General features: G+C 36.6%; 1 long non-coding RNA gene across 1 annotated transcript; it reads left to right on the forward strand.

The window, feature by feature from the left end:
* The first annotated feature begins 5,374 nt into the window (after positions 1-5,374).
* On the forward strand, positions 5,375-18,519 carry LOC138719545 (uncharacterized). Its single transcript, XR_011337228.1, has 3 exons — positions 5,375-5,589; positions 13,249-13,427; positions 18,367-18,519. It is a non-coding gene; the product is annotated as an uncharacterized lncRNA (long non-coding RNA).
* The last annotated feature ends 321 nt before the right edge of the window (positions 18,520-18,840 follow it).

The following is an 18,840-nucleotide window of genomic DNA, read 5'->3' on the forward strand; positions in this document are numbered from 1 at the left end:
CTGAATTGTGCCAAATAAAAATCTTCATGTTTTAGATCTTATTAATGTTGACACTAGCCAAGTGTTGGTAATTACAGCTAGAGATTAAAAATTAAAAAAGCTGATTTGTCAATCAAAGTTTCTGATTAATCAAACAGGCTCATCCTGAAATTCTAGGTGGCTTTTCTGACAAACCTGCATAAATTTAACTGATTTCTAAGAAGCATACACTAAATTTATTCTCCTTTTCATTCCAACAGGTTTGTCATATGAAATGACAAAATTCAAAATGAGTATCTAAAACATAGAGATTTTTTCAGAAAATAATTCATTTTTATTTATAGACTGAAAGTCAAGAAATTTTGTGGTGATATTTTCTAAAACTACGGTTTAGTTAGAATTGTAGCAAGTGCTTCAATCTTCAGACAAGGGATTTATTACAATATAATAACATATTTAGAGGAAAATGACACCTTGCACTGGAAGGAAAGGCATATTCTTGCAGTAAGTAAACAAATCATTCATTTGTTAGATTTTCATTGATTTTTACTTGTAATTGGCTGAAAATGCCATGTATGACTAAGAAAAAATATCCATTTTATTCGACTAGTTATGTTTTTAACCCCTACCCTATTTGCTGAGAAAGCATCTGTTATTTTTACAATATTACTATATTTGAGGATGTTACACAATTCACATCAATAATATTTTCAATTTCCTATATTTCTTTACATTTCAGGGAATCCAGAAGTCCTTTACAATTATTTTTGATGTTTACTTAATCAGAGATTTCGGAGGATTTTAGAAAGATATGTCTCAAACAGATTATCAGATAATTACCTAAAAACAGTTGTCTACCTAAAGCCACTATTGAATTTAAACAAGAATTTTGAAGAGTACATAAGGTATCATTTATTTTCTTGGACTCTGCTCAAGTGTTTTGTTGGGATTACAATAGTTTTTAAGCTTTTAAGAAGGCATTCGTGCTTCACTAGTGACAGCACTCATCTGGAAGTATTGGACATCTTGCTTGTCAGCAGTGGAAGTCATGGCTGGGTACTCCACCCTGCAGCCACAACCAGGTCGTGGTGCTCTGTGGGTGCTCCTGTGTTTTATCTTGATTCAGCTCCTGACACCTCATGGAACAATACCGTGTTTTGCAGACTTAATCAAGTCTCAATACAGCGTAATCAAATACACACTATCAATGGGCTAATAGTCATTTAGGAAGCCAAACCTTAATACGTGCCTCTTTTTACCATGGAAATAGTATCTTGTTGGTGAAAACCCCAATGTGCAATGCAGTAGCATACATCACTGAACCAAAATCAACCTTAAAAACCCATGGGGAAAATATTCTCTATTTAAGTGATTCAATTATTAAATAGTTTTAAAAATAATAATATAAAATCAGATTTCTGCTAAAAAAGATGAGAAGTGTAAGTAGTGCTCATGTTTAGAGCATATTTTTAATAATTGATCATATATATTCCTGTTCAGTGTGTGTCTGGCTTTTAACAAATCCCTCAGGCCCAACAAATTTTTGAATGTGGAAAAGAAGAAAGTCCTAGAAATACCTTAAAATAAAGGACTGAGGATTTCACAAAAGATATCACTTTCAAATCTACTCCTTTTTCTCCTGTTCATTATGGGCAGAAGCTTATTCCAACTTAGCTTTCTAACTTTGAATCCCAATTCTGTGCTTGTAAATGCGCACTGAACTGAATGGGGAATCTCGTGTTCAATATACCATTATACATTCCCATGTCAGAACTGTATTGAATGAAGAAATTTTTTTGGTCTGACTTTATAATTTTTCTATGTAGTGCACTGCTAAATGCCTAAAAGTAATTTCTCCATGTGTTTCAATAGCTTTATTTAAAAAAAACAAAAAATGAACAAACAGACAAAACCAAACCCAAAGAAAGTAAACCAATAAACTCCACTAAACTTTAATTTTTAAGGTAAAATTTACCATAAAATGATCTGTTATACTGTTTAGTGGATATTTTGTTTGCGTTGAAATTCTTGTCTTAAAATTTATTGAATTTGAATTAGAATTATCTAAAACTAGAACTCCAATTCTAGGTTTATATTGCGTTTTCTTAGCTTCCATATCTTACTATTAGGTCATGTTCTGCTTTGCTAGACTGAAAAATCTTCCCAAGCAAGGATTTAGAGAAAAAGTATCCTCTTAACTTCAGGACTAACATGATTTCCAGAGCTCAGCTCATTCTCAAAGCATATTTCTGAAAACTCTACAGTTTTCTTTTGCTCTTTCTGAAGTGCAGACAGTAAAAATGTAGACAGCAGTTTTCTCATCAGTGCTGCAGAGAGATGTCTACTTACAGAAGACTGTTTTGCTTGTATACTTGGAAAATACTAGGGTCACAGGCTCATATTGGAAGTTCACAGCAATTCTTTACAAAGGTGGTCTTTTTAAAATACCCTCTTGTAATGTAACAGAACTTAAACGATTTTCCTGTCTTGCTTAAAATTACATGTGCTATTTAATTTAATTGCACATTTCCCTAAAATGTGGAACAGATTTAGCAGCACGGTAAAAGCCCTCTGTTATCATACCTTACCATCTTAGGCAGGGGTTTATGCAGTGAGTGAAAAGAACTGTGCTTTCAGCGCCGTCAAAGAGAAATAGACTAGTTAAAGGTTTTGGAAGGAGAAAATGTGAAGTTGGTACCTCAAACGTGTTATCTTGTGGTTTTCTATGTCTATCACTGTTCTTTTTCTTAGATCCAATAGTTGACTGCGGATAGAATGGCATCGTGTCCTCAACATAACTATGGAAATAAAAGGAATCAAGAAAATATTTTCTTTAAGCCATAAAAAATGGTAAGTTTATTATTTTTCCACAAAACAAAATCTGTTAGCTTCAACTGATTGTTGCAGGAACCAAATCATTTTTCAGGCACAATCCATTTAATGCTGTCACAATCTACAGCAAGAAATTAAACAGTTTTTGGCATATGGAAGTATGCATAGTTTGACACTGGCAAATAATATATATTCTTAAGTCAACTATAAGATATTATAAAGCCAGAAACAGTTGCAGGAATGTTAGGATTCACAGAAAGTAATGGATATTCTGTAATGGATACAGTTCACAATGTTAGAAGTTTTGTTTAGGGTCAAACAGTACAAACAGAATAGCTGGATATCACAATATCTTTATCATTTTGATGCTTTTCAACTAAGTTGGAATCAGAGTAATTCATAGAGTAACTGTCTTTACTGTTAATTCACTGTCATGTACATACTGATAGACAGATAGCTAGCTACATTATTCTTCCAAAAAGCTGGTCTGGCCAAATTTGCTCTTAGTCTTCCTCTTTTCTTTGTTACTGTTCCTCCTTACTGAAATCTGTAATTCTTCAACCTAAACTACATGTATATTAAGATGTATAAACTGCAGTGTAGAAGTATTTATGAGGTCAGATTTTATTTTTTTCTTGTTTAAAGAGTTAAGTATCTTATCAGTGTGGCAATTTTCTTGTAGTTTATCTGCTTAGTAATTGAAATTAAAAGGTCACATCATCCCTATAATAAAGAATACAAAAATAAAAGAGCAAATCTATTATAAGATTTGAGATGCTTTATTGACTTGGGGAAAAACTGACTAGCATTTTCTACTTAAGTATAAAATATCCATCAAGGGTGCTATTTTATTTTATTAATTTGCCTATAGATTATGTTCTATTGCTGTGGAATTCAAAAGAAAATTGACATAGAATTATTTGCACATCATTCTCCAAATTGCCTTTCACATTTAAAGGTAAAGTAGCTGGAAGAGGATTATCTCCACTAACATTTCCTCACACTCAGCAATTAGTTCCGGTTGAAGAAGTGTGCATATTCACAGTTATGGAAGGACTGTTCTGATAATCTAATGTGACTTATTATTCTTCACCACACTAGTAGAAGGTGGCTGAGCTGTGACGTTATTTCAAGTACCATTCTAATATGTGTGATGAGAAAGAGTTGAATCTATTGAAATTTTCAGAATAAACCAAAATGTACAGTAGTAAATCCTGTCTTTCATGAATAGTCAGTCCCATGTTCAAATAGTTTGGAGAATCTCAAAACACTCAGTAGTTCTGTAGCATCAATATAGCTTAATATATCTCAGGATCTGGCTCTGAATGATTCATTTATGTAAATAATTTCTAGTATCAGGAGTTTATACCCTGGAAATAAAATTTGACATTGGGTTTTTGGTAGGGTTTTTTATCAGTTTGGTGAGAAATGGCTAATTTTTGATAGCCTGCCAGGAGGCCATCTGAGATTGTACAAAGTAAGATATGTAAGGTGATATGTGGAGGTAAAGTAAAAGAAAAATAAACAGAAAAAAAAAATCCTTCATCAATGAGAAGTCTCCAAAAAAAAGAAAGTGATAAAGGTCAGAAATCAGACATCACCATTGCCCTTAAGTCAGCAGCTGTGAAAAAATTTTCCTTTGCCTGAAACACTCTCTGCATTTGTTAGTGCCCTCCATGTGTGGGCCAAATACATCTCAGGGAAAGGAGTGTCCAGAAGAGACAGTGTGAGACTCCAAGCAGAAGCTGTGAGGAACAAGGCACAATTTTGCCTGTGGAAATTACCAAGAATAGTATTTTAAAGCTATCCACTTTGGACTGGCCACAACATTCCCAAAAAAAAAATTTATTTTTTTTTAAATAATAATTTGATATGCCGATTTGTTAAGGATATCCTGAATAATCCCACTAAATACAATTTTCCATGAATTTAGGACCAGTAGAGCATTATCAAAGAGTTTCCCTTCCTATCACTGATAAAAAGAACAGGGAAAGTCAAACGTAGATGGTGTGTTTCTGTCTTCCAGAAAATTGTAATAAATCTTAGGTATCATTTGTCCCAGGGAAACACAGAACAAACATTATGAATCTCAAGGTTTGTGTTGGGATATAGAGTGGTGGATACCCATAGCTATCTGCATTTAAATTTGTCTTTCCTGTGTAGGGGTGGACCTTTTCTGCTGCTTACAGTTAAGAATTAGCTGAGCAAAATACCACTGAGAAGAATGAACCATTGGATCTAAAATTTAGTGCAAGTGACTTAGCGATGTCTTGGTGAATCTTTGGCTAACTGGAAACTATGAAGGGGTTTATAGGAACAGCAATTTTCCTGTGAAAACATTGAAGGTATTATGTTACCACTGCAATCTTTGTTTCACTTCTATGAGTAGTTCTTTTGCAGTATACTGACCATTGCTGTTTCCAGTCCTATTCTCCTGTTAATCTTTTCCTTCAGAGTATTTGATACATATATAAGGGTGTCAAGTTCGAGGCTGCTACTTGCTGGCTGTCATCTGAATCAGCTTCACAGATCATTCATTTTCTTTGCAGCTGAAGATCTATGAGAAGATTCAAGTGACTACTGACATCCTTTCAATTTGCCTTAGTCTCAACAGGGTTTTCTCTTGTTGCTTCTTAAGTTCAGCAGAGCAAGGGAAGAATGGGAAGCACACTGTGCACTTGAAGTCACAAGACATGTGGAAAGGAGGAAAATTGTAGGAAGCACACTTCAGAAGCATTGGTACAACACCAGAGAGAAGTACATCCAAATGCTTAAATAGTAGGTAACTGGTGAGATACTGCTGCCCTGTTGTGTCTTTCTCCTCATAGCAGTTATGTTCTTTTTATCTGCTGTGCCTTTGAAGTGCTGACTGTCCTCCAGCTGACCAGTCTACTATGCTGTCTTCATTGAAGTCCTGACTCTAACTGCAACTCAAGTTTTGCAGGAGTACTGTGGAACTGGAAGCAGGTGTCTAGTCTTTATTTAGATACTGGGAGCAGGGCAGCTTGTAAGCTGATGAGTGAATCAAATCTTCCACGAGAATACACTATGGGAAAAACTGCATTTTTTTGCCCTTACTGTTAATATTTTTTTTTTATAATCTTGCTTCTTTCAAATGGAAATTTTACTACTAGCAGTCAAAGATATTCTCCAGAATGCATAATTTGCCATTTAAATACGATTACTAAAATAACCTTTTTAATATTATTGAAAGACAAGGACTCATTTTATATCTGCTCTAATCCTATTGACGACTTCTTATTCACATACATTTTCCACATAATGTTCAATTCACTTTGGAAACATAATTTTCTCAAATGTAAATGAATGCAGCTTCACTGAAATTGGCCATCAAGGAGTTATGTGCAATTTGAGCTAATATATAATATATGTCTAAATCAAAACCCTTATGACATTTGGAAAGATTATTATCAACTTCAGAGTGTTTGGGCCAGGCCCTTTGTCAGTAACTAAAGGTAAATCTCTTTCTGACATTTCATGCCACTTCATTGCAATAACAAACAAACAACATCCTCTCCCTTACTGAGCAGGAGCCTGTCATTGTCACGGGATGGAGAAGTCAGGCAGGATATAGTAAAATAACTTAGTAGTCTTTGAGTTCAGCTATCAGTTATTTATTATGCTGTAAGTATTTACAGAAGCTGTATCTGATTTATATAAACCTTCAAATGTACACTCCTTTATGAGATTTTTCTGGTTATAAATTCCATATTCCTCTCATTGTGTTTTCATTTTTAATTTACTACATTCCCCCAAAGGCTTTCCTTTAACTAGTTTGCTTGTTGTAAATTCAGCAGTGATATTCTTTAAATAAACAGAAGCACAGAACATAATTTCCTGGTAACACTGTTTAGAAAATGGATCAGAATAAGGCCCCAAAGCTATTCTGATGATGAATTAATTATAAGATTCCAGGAAAAACACAACATTGACATTTTACAAGTTTTGGCATGCAGCCTTTTATAATGGGGCACACTTAATAAAGTTGTTTTGATGCTTATAGAATGAACAAAGATTTAACTCTCTAAGAATCAAAAAATATTTTGGCACAATGTAGACTTAAATGGCAACCTCCTACACTTACTTCTCCATTTAAATTATGGAAATCTATCTTCATCATGCAAACAGAACAAAAGAGCAGATCTTAAAATGTTGAGCCCGCGTTAAATTACCTTGGCAGGCCTTTTCTTTTGTGTATAAAGTTTCAGCAGCTTTTCATAGAATTGTGGAGTGATCTAGACTGGAAAGGACCTTAAATACCACCCTGTTCCAACTCCCCTGCCACGGGCAGGGACACCTTCCGCTAGATCAGGTTGCTAAAAACCTCATCCAGGCTGGCCTTGAACACCTCCAGGGATGAGGGTTCCATGACTTCTCTGGGCAACATATTCCAATGCCTCAACACCCTCACAGTCAAAAATGTCTTTCTAATATTTAATCTAAATCTCCCCTCTCTCTGCTCCAAAACACTGCCCCTCATCCAATCGCTCCACTCCTTAATAAAGGGCCTCCCCTCATCTTTCCCGCTTTAAATACTGAGAGGTTGCTCTAAGATCTCATTGGAGCCTTCTCTTCTCTAGGCTAAACAACCCCAACTTTCTCAGATACTTGTGTGTCTTCAATTGAGCAACTCCCTAATGTTCAAAACTCTCAATATTCCTGTAAAACCAAGGTATGCTATCCCTGTTTTACACTTTGAGAATTGAGATTAATATGCACACAGAATACCAATAGGAATGCAATTAATAGAAAGTCTCTAACACAACTTTTAATATTTCACCTGAAGAAATAAAGCAGCTGAAGGTTCTTGTCAGGAAGGAAAACAAAAAATACAGATGAGAACTGCATGTAATGAAGGTAAAACCCTTTAGCACATTTAAATCTTTTACTACCTGTTTAAGTTCTTTTGACAGACCTTCACCACCACAGATGCAACTCCTCAAACACGTTCCTTCAGTGCCTGCCTCTATACCTCTCACTGATGGAAAATTAATTGAAAATAATACTGAAAGAGCAAATTTCTAGTCTTTTTTTCAGAATACTTGTACTGGGAACTTGTGTTCTGTGCAGGCGGACACAGGCACCTCACTCCTTTGGTGTGATTTTCCCTCACTGACTGGCAAACTGTGACTGGTGACCCTATCCAACCTGTCTGGGTGCTATCTTATAGGGTCATTGCCCATGAGCAAGCTGGTCACCTACCCACTTCCCCTTTACAGGGGCGCCAGCCACCAAGGCCACTCAGAATGTCCCACGTTGTGGGGCAGGGACGTTCACGAGCAGCCACCTGAGGGCTGAGCTAGATTTGTCTCTGTGCTTTGAGCTTTGGTTATGGGCAACGTGTTAAAACTACCTGTCTGCAGAGGGCCCAGGTTAATAGAAAACTTGGATTGTGTCAGCAGCTTCTTGTGTTATCTTTCTACTGATGGTTCCTAAATAACTTTCCTGGCCCCATAGTGCTGGGTAGCAGGAACCTCAATGGCTCTTGGCAGTTAAAGAAACTCTCTAAATATGCTAGAAGCAAAAATCAAGCACAAGGTTGTGGCTGAGGAGAAACTTGATGAAGCAAACTGGAATTTAGGATGCAGTTGCTGAGATGTTTTCACTTTCTTTTTCCTCTCTCTGAAGAGAAAAAGATGGAGTATTTGCAGCTATTTTTCACCACCTTTGGTAGCGTAGGAAACAAATTTCAATCTTTCTCAGGTTGTAGGAGTGGTATAGGTTCATTAATATCACACTTGGCCTAACTTAATTAGGTCTTTTGAGAGCAGGAATGTATTATACCAGGAAGACTGGTGTGAAATACTTCAGTCAGTTACCATGTTACTTTGTTTATTCCTAGCTTAGTTGTCTGTGCATGACATGTGTGCTCCGTATTCTAAAAATCTTGACCATACAAGGACTCTCAGAGAAATCTGGGCCTTTGTGACATGAGAGAGCTGTATCACAGGATTGTGCCTGTGTAACACCTGTATGATCCTTACTCATATTCAGAAACATAGGAAAAGAGCCTTTATAGTGTTCCTGCATATAACCCTGGCCAGCGAACTGCCACAGAATATGAGTTATAGTAACAAATTTTCTAAATTGTTTAATAATCTCATAAAATCCATATGATGTTTTTACAGGTTTTTTAATTAGCTTTTGTTCTAATTTGTCTGCTTTTTCTGCCTCTGATATTACTTACACTTGGAAATTACCTTGATTTTGATGATACTGATTTTCGGTTATAATGCTTCATGCACAAAGCCAAAATATACAAAGGACCTATTTGAAGACAAAGATGGAGATTACGGTAACCTGTGCAGGAATTAATAATTATATTTTCTTCTCCCTTGGACAGTGGATAACATGGATTCTTACTTAAGTCAGAGTAATAGAAACTCACACAGGCTAAGGATGCAGATACTTTTGCTTTCTTGGCAATGGACTGTTTATAACATCTCAGAGTTCACTGTGATTTTCTGAAACTCTTTTCACCCGTGTTATCTGCAGGATACCTAGGCAAGAACTGAATATTTGGCTTCAAATTCTAAATCAGTGAAGTTACGCTAACTGCAGGGTTTTCTGATTAACCTGTTAGATATAATATTTAATGACCATGCTGTCTGAGCCACAGTCAACCTTCCAAGAAGCAAATATTAGAAAATCATACTTTTTGTTTCATTTACACTGGAGTTGAAGTAATACCAAACATCAGTACAAACAATAATTACAATTGTACTTCTGTTAAACTCTCATTAAATTAAGGTTACTTAACTTCTGAATCTTTCCTATTGTTATCAAAATCTTCTTACCCATTTCCACATGTTTCAGTGTTTAACATTTCTCATTATTGTTTATCAATAAGAATCTCAGAAGGAATGCTGTTTCTTAATCAGCTTGAGGAGCAGGCAAGTTTGGGTCTCCTAGTAATTATAACAGTCCTAGGATTTACATTTTTTAACATGGTTAAGCACACATACATGCACATATTCATCCTGTGTCTTTAATGTCTTAGGACTTTCCAACGGCCCTCCTTTTTCCTTCCACATGGTTATGTGATTGTATTGTACTCGCATGGTATTGGCCTTGGTCTAGGAGAAAATGGGCAGTCTTTTGGTTAAATGACAACTTATAATTTGGAGTTTTGCCTGTGTTACTCTGAGAAACCCACTGCAATTGCAACATGGGTTTGCTCAGGACCATGCAAGCAAACATCTGTTTATCCTCTATGTTTACGATTGGCCTATATTCTGAATATAAACTCTGTGTACAAGAGTAAAGTTATTAGATTAATTTTTTAAAAAAATTGCTAAACATTTTCATTTTTAGAAAATTAGTATTATTAAGAAGATATCAATATGTTTGTATTAATTAGAAACAATACTTCATTACACTACTGTCAGACAACAATTAGTCCTAGTAAAAAAAGCAATAGCTCTAGGGGTATGGGCAGTACATTTATTTCTCAGTCTAGGCTCTCAGCATGTTCCATTTACACAAGAGAAAACCCTTCAATTATAAGATCCTTAATTTACCCAGGAAATTTCATAAGGAAAATGATTAATTACTTTAAGCAATCACTTTTACAGATAATCACAGTTCTTTATTTAAACTGAAAAAGCAAAAGAGACCTTATGAATAAAACATGAAGAAAAAAAGGTTTTAGTTTATGAAGTCAGCATTGAAACATTTCTTCAAATAGAAAAATATTGTTAAAATTATACCTCTGTTCATATTATCTATTAATTATAGAATTATTTTGTGTTAGTACAGTTGGAACATGGGCTTTAGCAAAAATTGTAAACAAAGTTACTGTTAAAATGGCCTGTTTGCTACAAATTCTTGAATGCTTTTATACAGTTCAGTTGACCCTAACAGCCAGAAACACGTTACATATGGCCATAGAAAACTAGTACTGAAAAGCAGAAGATTTCTTGTAGTTATGTATACTTGACATGTATTCAGTGACCTGTTGATTTTTATGATGTCCAAAATAGCAGTGGGAAAGAATATTTCTGGAACAACCGTGACCCAGTGAGAGATGTAAGTTGCATCCACAGAAGCTCTCAAATGAGGCTCTTTTTCAGAGTTGTATGCTGAAGCAGGCAGGGAAATACCTGTCTTGGCTTTTGTTAGCAGGATGCCCTTCTAGTTGCTCAAGAACTTTTTGTTCTGAATACAACCATGTATATCCAAGTAATTTTACTGTGAAAACCCAAGGCATTTATGGTGTTGAATGGCCAATAGGCATCCTGCTTCAGAAGTGCTACTTAGTACTTAAGTGCCTAAATTCTTCTGCAGACCTTTAACACTGATAGCCTGAATAAAGTTTGAGTGGGGTATTCTAGATACTGGAAGAAAATTAGAGAAAGAAAAATTCCTATATTTTGACCATCAAATTATCCGGATAACCACCATTTTATCTGATGTAGATGAGTAATTCATCTAATATAGCGTGTAAATGGAATTGTTATTACCAGTAGACCAGAGGCTAGAACTAGATGATCTTTAATCATAGAATCATAGAATAATTAGGGCTGGAAGGGACCTTAAAGGTCATCTAGTTCCAACACCCCTGCCGTGGGCAGGTACATCCCACTTGATCAGGCTGCCCCAGGCCCCATCCAACCTGGCCTTGGACATCTCCAGGGATGGGGCATCAACAACTTCCCTGGGCAACCTGTTCCAGTGTCTCGCCACCCTCAGCATGAAAAAATTCTTCCTAATGTCTAGTCTAAATCTGCCCCTATCCAGTTTATACCCGTTCCCCCTCATCCTGTCACCACAAGACTTTATGACTAGTCCCTCTTCAGCTTTCTTGTAGGCACCTTTCAGGTACTGGAAGGTCACTGTAAGATCTCCTCAGAGCCTTTTCTTCTCCAGGCTGAACAAGCCCAACTCTTTCAGTCTGTCTTCATATGGGAGGTGCTCCAGCCCTTGGATGATCTTTGTATCCCTCCCCTGGACCCGTTCCAACAGTTCCAAATCCTTCTTACGTTGAGGATTCCATAGCTGGACACAGTACTCTAGATGAAGCCTCACAGGAGAGGAATAGAGGGGCAGATGCACTTCCCTCAACATGCTGGCCACACTAGCCCAGGATACGGTTGGCCTTCTCGGCTGCGAGCGCACATTGCCGGCTCATGTTGAGCTTCTCATTGACCAGCACCCCCAAGTCCTTCTCTGCAGGGCAGCTCTCAGTTGCATCATCCCCCATTGTGTATTGGAAACAGGGATTGCCCCAACCCGGGTGTAGAACCTTGCACTTGGCAGCTTGCACATAGTTTTAACTGTATGTAGAAGTGCTGTATGGAGGTAAATTTGAATACTCTGGCTTAGGGAAAACAGCATTCAAAACTCCCCAGACTGTGTTTATGTATCTTGGATTGAATGCATAGGACTCTCGTTTGGTAGACAAAAGAAAGAAAAATGACTGTTTGCAGCGGTGCAGATGGTTTTATCAATCTGCTGCAGTGATGTCCTGCCTGTAAAGCGTTCTGAATATCTTGGTAAAACAGGTAGGTTTCAGTTGAGAAGCAACTCACTTGTGGTGTAGGTGTTTGTCATCCTCAAGCTGAGATGGATAGATAATGTTTTACCATTATTTAAAATTTTCACCTAAAGTGCAGTTGTGTCAATTGGTAGGATTTCTTTCTGGAACTGTGGACTCCTAGGATTTATTCTTTTAGTAAGAATTGATTATTCTTGTAGCTTTTCCTAGAAGGATATATTCATATTTAAAGCATTTCTTACCAGAATGGACATCTCCTCTAAGGAATACTTTGATAGTTCAGTTTTCTGGTTTTGTATTGACTCAGCCACTGGGGCTAACAAATTTATTTGGAAGTACAACTTGAGTGGGTTTGTAGGCTCAATTTAAAGGTCAAATTTGAGTGATGGAGTATGACATCGGAGAGTCTGGCAAAAAAAAAAGTCTGAAAACTATTAAACTTTTTTCAATGACAATTTCTTATTGAAAGATAACTAGCTGCATAAAAGAAAGAACACCTGCCCCCCCCCCCCCCACCTGCATTCCATGAATTATGCACAATTTTGTATCTATCCATTACATTTTTCATTCTGGGAACATATGTTAATAGAGAGCATGCTATTGATTTCTTAACTGTTTGCATAGTCACCATACCTAGCAGCCCTCATTTTTTTTTTCCCAGTCCCTAGCTCACACAATACATTTGGTCACTTGATGCTCCCTCTTCTGTCTATTCTAGTTTGAGAATTACTGTTTGCATGCTAGGGAAGAAGCGCTTGCTGAGTTAATATCCTTCTTGCTCCTGAGGGAAAAAAGAGCATTACATTGCAAGGAGGTGGTCTGAAACACGTTTTTGATGGAAGCTTTTTTGGTCCTTACCCTGCTTGTCCCTCAGTTTACCTGTGACCTTGAGTCAAATCACCTTTTAATTTTCTTGCCAGCATAGGTTGCTGACTGTCATGGAGCTGAAGGAGAACTGAGATTGGAAGCATGCAAGGCTCTTTCCAGTTGTCTGAAGAAGACTTCATCTGCCTTTTCCTCATGAGCAATCTATACCGGACATGTACAGGGATATTTCCTATGTATCTTCCTTCACCTTCCTGTGTTCTCCAAGGATGTGGTATGTTTACCTGAGTCTTGTCTCACCAAAGTTGCTCTCTACAATTATTTAAAAGGAAGTTGTGGAGAGGAGGGTGCTGGCCTCTTCTCCCAAGTGACAGGGGACAGGACAAGAGGGAATAGCCTCAAGCTCCGCCAGGGGAGGTTTAGGCTGGACATTGGGAAAAAAATTTTCACAGAAAGGGTCATTGGGCACTGGAACAGGCTGCCCAGGGAGGTGGTTGTGTCACCTTCCCTGGAGGTGTTTAAGGCACGGGTGGACGAGGCCTTGAGAGGCATGGTTTAGTGTTTGATAGGAATGGTTGGACTCGATGATCCAGTGGGTCTCTTCCAACCTGGTTATTCTATGATTCTATGAAAGTCTGGTTAAAGCAGCTTCACCCAGCCAAGCTCTGCTGGTACTCCTGTGCTCCATCTAGGATACATGTTCTGTCTCCTTACTTTCTCATCATTGCCTTAAACATTGCCTTGTCAAGACCAAGGATTTTGCAAGTACCAGTTCTGCCTAGAGAGATGCTTGCTAAGCAATGGGTATACATATTTCAACATGTATATTTCATTTGTATTGAAAGCTTATGAATATAATATTTTTCAAATGGGATGTATGAAGCTTGATGTTTCTGTGTGATCTCTCTTTACGGATTTCTTATTCTGAATTTTATTACTGTTGCTCTAAAACATTGCTTTATATTTAATTAAAAAAATAGGCATACTTCTAATGACTTGCTTTAGATTTTTGTCACTCAGACCCGGCTGATGCTGCTAAAACCAAAATGAGATGCTAGACAGCATTGATTTTAAATTTCTGTTTTGTCTTCTAAAATGTGTACTTTTTGTACATGGAGGAAAGGTAAGAGATGAAAGAACGAAAGGCTTGTGTCATAACATTTAATTTAAAGAGCCTACATTCTGAGTATAGTCTGAAACTACGTTCTGAGACACAGTTTTGTATGTTTTATGTGTTAACACACCATCTGCTTTTCATGGAAGAAAAGGGTACAGGAGATTTTTCTGTAGCAATCATCTTTTAAAACAAAACAAAACATGTTTTATATTAGCATAGCCCTTTGAGGAAAGGAGGAAAGACACAGCATTAATTGCTTAAAGCACCTTAGACAATTATTGCTTCAGAATTTTTAGAAGCCTTCTAACCTTATTTGGTGCAAACCATGAAAAAAATTACTTGAATAAATGGAATTATACAGACATCTGTTATTAAGTTCAACTGATTCTTTCCCTTGTACTTGTTCCACAGAAAATGGAAGATTTTGGGGTGTTTGTTTGGGGTTTTGTTTTGGTTGGGATTTTGGTTGTGGTTATTATTTTCCTTTTTTTTTTTTTTTTTTAACTGCTAAAAAATCCTGCCCTGGTCATTCTGGGGGCAAAAAATAACATAAGATAAATGTGCCAGCAGCACTTGAAATAAATGCAGACAAAATAACCCTATTTAGTATACACACCTGGTTCCTTGTAAGTATTCTACCTGTAAGCTTTGGGATGCTGAACTAAGGAACTAAATATCTTCTGAAAAGCCAAGCCCAAGCAAAGACATTTTAGGAATACATGTGACCCCACATACCAGGTTAGAATAGTGGAAGTGTAACATTGTAATTTTTGAATACCATAATTAGGAAGTTCCCAATTCCAATGTCAGTGTATGCAAATAACGCTGTACAGATGACATTAAATATTTCATTGGCAGCAAAACCTCATTTGTAGCTTATGTATAATAGTTTCCTGGAAGCTTTGATTTCCATTAACAATTTGTTGTGGTTTGCACAAGGTGATCATTGTTCTAGCTTCCAAAGGTAACAGACAGACTGTCATAATAGGGGAACAGTAGGTGAGCACATTTATCATGCTTTTATACATGGAGATGAAAAGAAATTGTAGAAATAAGCTGTTGTGAAAAGGAGACACAGGAAAAAAAATAAAAAGCAGATGATCAATAAAGGCTCTTCTTAGGATGTTGTGACCACTGGCCAAGTGCTGTGAAATGTGGATAGACAAGAATGAATTAGAGATTCACTGGTAATTGGAACTGCTGATAAGGATCTGTCATTAAGGTCCAGAGTACAATCTGATAGCAAAGGAAGTTATTCATATAGCTCTTCATGCTCGGTTCATTAGTAAACAAAATACTGATCCAGGGAACTAGTCAGAGGATGGACGTATTTCCTCACAGTCAATAAAAAAAAAAAACCATAAAAATGTGTTGCATAGAAATAATGGAAGTAATAGTGCAGTGTGTGTAGCATGAAAAACAAGTGTGCTTTTATCCTCAGAGTAGAAAGGGAAGGATGTCCAGTCCATCATACAACAGAACATGCAACAAGAAAATTGTTGTTTGTCAGTCAAAATACAGGGGAAAAGGGGCACTTTAATACGTTAAATTATATATGAAGATTTTGTATGAGACTCCAGCAGCATGCTGGGCTACGAAATGCCAAGATTAAAATCATTATGCTCTAACCTCAGTTTGACTTCAGTGGAGCTATGATAGTTTACACAGTCTGGAGTCTGACATTTTAAATGGTGGTCTGAAACCTAACCCAGCATTTCAAAACAGCTTTACAGGAACACATATTTACTGCTCTTATTCTTATGTCCCACATAAAAGCATACAGCTGTAAAAATTAATGTTAACTGAAGATTTGCACTCCCCCCAACACCTCTTTTGCATTCAGACATTAGTGACCAGGAGGATGCAAAACCAGGAATAGTTAACAATGTTCTTATAGGAGAAGACAAAGGAGAAGCACAGAACATATTTTAGAAGATCGATTGCTATTAAAAATCAGGAAAATAGTACAGTTCTACATAAACAAAAATACAATAAAATAGTAATGATGCTTTGTTAACAAAAGAAACTTATCCACAAATTATCCTCAAAAGAAACTAATCTACAAATTTCAGGATTATAGTCAACAAATAAAAAATATAGCCCTCAGATTCACGACATCTTCATGAAATTATTGCAGATCATAAGCATGGTGGCTCTGCCCACATACATTTCTACCATAAATAGTAACTGTGATCTTGGTAATAAAAAGATCTGTTCTTATTTATTGGTAACTAAATCCAAAAGTTCCAGAAATATTCTGAACCTTTATACTACCAAATATGGGGGTTTAGATTTTATTTTGTATTAGATAGATTTTTAACTTAGTTGTTACTGTGTTAAAACATTATTTATACCACTCTGTGTGATTTAAATACCAAATATACAAATACATTTGTATATATTTAATGTATAGTATCTAAGTGTGCATTTAATTTTATTCCAAGCAATAACTGAGTCAAGAAAGATATATGGTGTTGAAAATGAACTTTGCACAAAGACATGATGTTGTGAACATGGTCTTAATCTGACATACTTAATCCTTTTATTTGGTAAAATGCCTGTAACTAAGTTGTCTGATCCAAACCTAAAATTCACTTAAGCACCTGTTTCAGATTAGCACCTTTGATGAGAGTTGACATGCATCTGGTAACGTGAACTAGAATGTCCACACTACATTTTCAAACATACTTGGAGAAAAGAGCTGGATTGAGCTGTGAAGTTCTGCTCCTCTACTCCCTCACATTCCCCATAGTAGCAGGTCTGCAGTGAAGAGCCTGGAAGCCTTCCTGGCTCGTGGGTCTCAGCCCTTGCATTGTTTTTGTCCTGGTCTCATATTGGCTGACCACCAGCCCTACCACTCCCATAGACAGCAAGTCACTGAAAAGAAGAGAGGTCCTGGGGTAAATGACTGGGAGAAAGACTTCAGGGTGGGCCATGTGTGCAGCTTCCCTTCTGTCTAGGTGGAGGTGGTGCAGATGCAGAGAGAACCTCAGAAAGAGTTGTACCAGAGCTCTGTAACTCTCTCACTCAAGCCTATGCATCTAATGCCAAAGACTCTATGAAGTGATAGAAACACGTTTTCTGCTCCTGACAGGTCCCCAATTGCTATGAGGTATAGAAACCCAGAATTTATAGTGATTTTCTTCTTGAGTTTGGCTGAACAGAAGTGAAAGCTACTTTATTATTTGTTTACATAAGTATTTCTGAATCTTTTAATATTTATGTGTTTTAACACTGGGAGGGTGCAGTTTAATCATTGTTAATTCTGTTCGGTTTCTGCAAGTTCTCTACAGTCATAATACGGCACCCGTATTAGATGGGTGGTCCAGTCACCAGGGTTGGGATTCTTATTAAATATTAAATTGTCAGTATATGTTACATAGGTGTTCAGACTACATAGGTACAAATAATAGGATGTGATCCTGTTTCTTATGTTTAAGTACTAACCTTGTTAGTGTCAAGGGGTAGAAAGTACTATATCTACTTTTTTTTTGTATATATGCAGTACTATATCGATGGGAATCTCTTAAATTATATTCAATAGGGTTTTCTTCCCTAAAATGGATGGTAAGGGATTTAAGTTAGTCACACTAACCACACTAGCCTGGATGTAGGTCCCTGGCAGGGGTCTGCAAAGGTTTTCTGGATTTGTGCATCTGAAAGAATACTGATGACACCAGTTCTTATAGCCCAGGTTGCTGTTTAATTCATGCATTCATTTATTTAGGTTTAAAAACTCCACACCAAAAAATGCTCCTCCAGTACTCTGAGGCCCCGTGACAGATGCTTGAAGGAGAGTAAAGGTGAGTTACACCATTAATCACTATTATCTCAGAAGCACCAGATAGATAGGAGCTGCCTTGTTTGACTTCTGAAATACCTTAATAAAAATGTATCTGTTTAGACAAAATTTCTATTACTGGTCATTGGCCTTATTCACCTCTCTATTTTTTTATACTTAAATTGGTATTTTGAAATGAAGAAAACAACTTTTAAAGCATGGAAACTCTTGCCATAGTTCTCCATTACACTGTGGATGCTATGCAGTGTGTAAATGTTATAAAGAGAATAATTATACAATTTATATTCTTTCTAGTTCCAAATTAGCAGGTGCTTTGAGGTAAAACATGGATGAATTTTCCTTAACCAGACTGATGTCCCAAACAAGATAGCTAAAAACTGCCTGAGGTTATCTTCAAATGAAGTTATATTAGAATTGTGTCCAATATTCTTTATTACAAGGTAAAGACACTCAGAGCAAATAGAAAGTGATGGGTTTTTTTTTTTTTATTCTTCATAGCCCTTGTTCAAGTTCTACTTTGTAATGTTATTTATACTTATTTTATGTTTTATAAAACTTTACTTTTGAAGTGTTATTCTAAATTGCTTATAACTTTTTATTTCCTAATACAGTTAGTCAACATTTTAGAAATACAGGGACTTTGTGTGGTGAGTTTTTTCCAGCACCGAGTACATGGCAGCAGCCAGCTGTACCAAGACTGCTCCAGTGTTTGTTGCTACCAGCAAATAACCTTGTGAGCAGAGCCAACATGTTCCCATGCCACTTCCC

This window comes from Phaenicophaeus curvirostris, chromosome 4 (assembly GCF_032191515.1).
Source record: "Phaenicophaeus curvirostris isolate KB17595 chromosome 4, BPBGC_Pcur_1.0, whole genome shotgun sequence".
In the NCBI taxonomy this organism is placed as follows: Eukaryota; Metazoa; Chordata; class Aves; order Cuculiformes; family Cuculidae; genus Phaenicophaeus; species Phaenicophaeus curvirostris.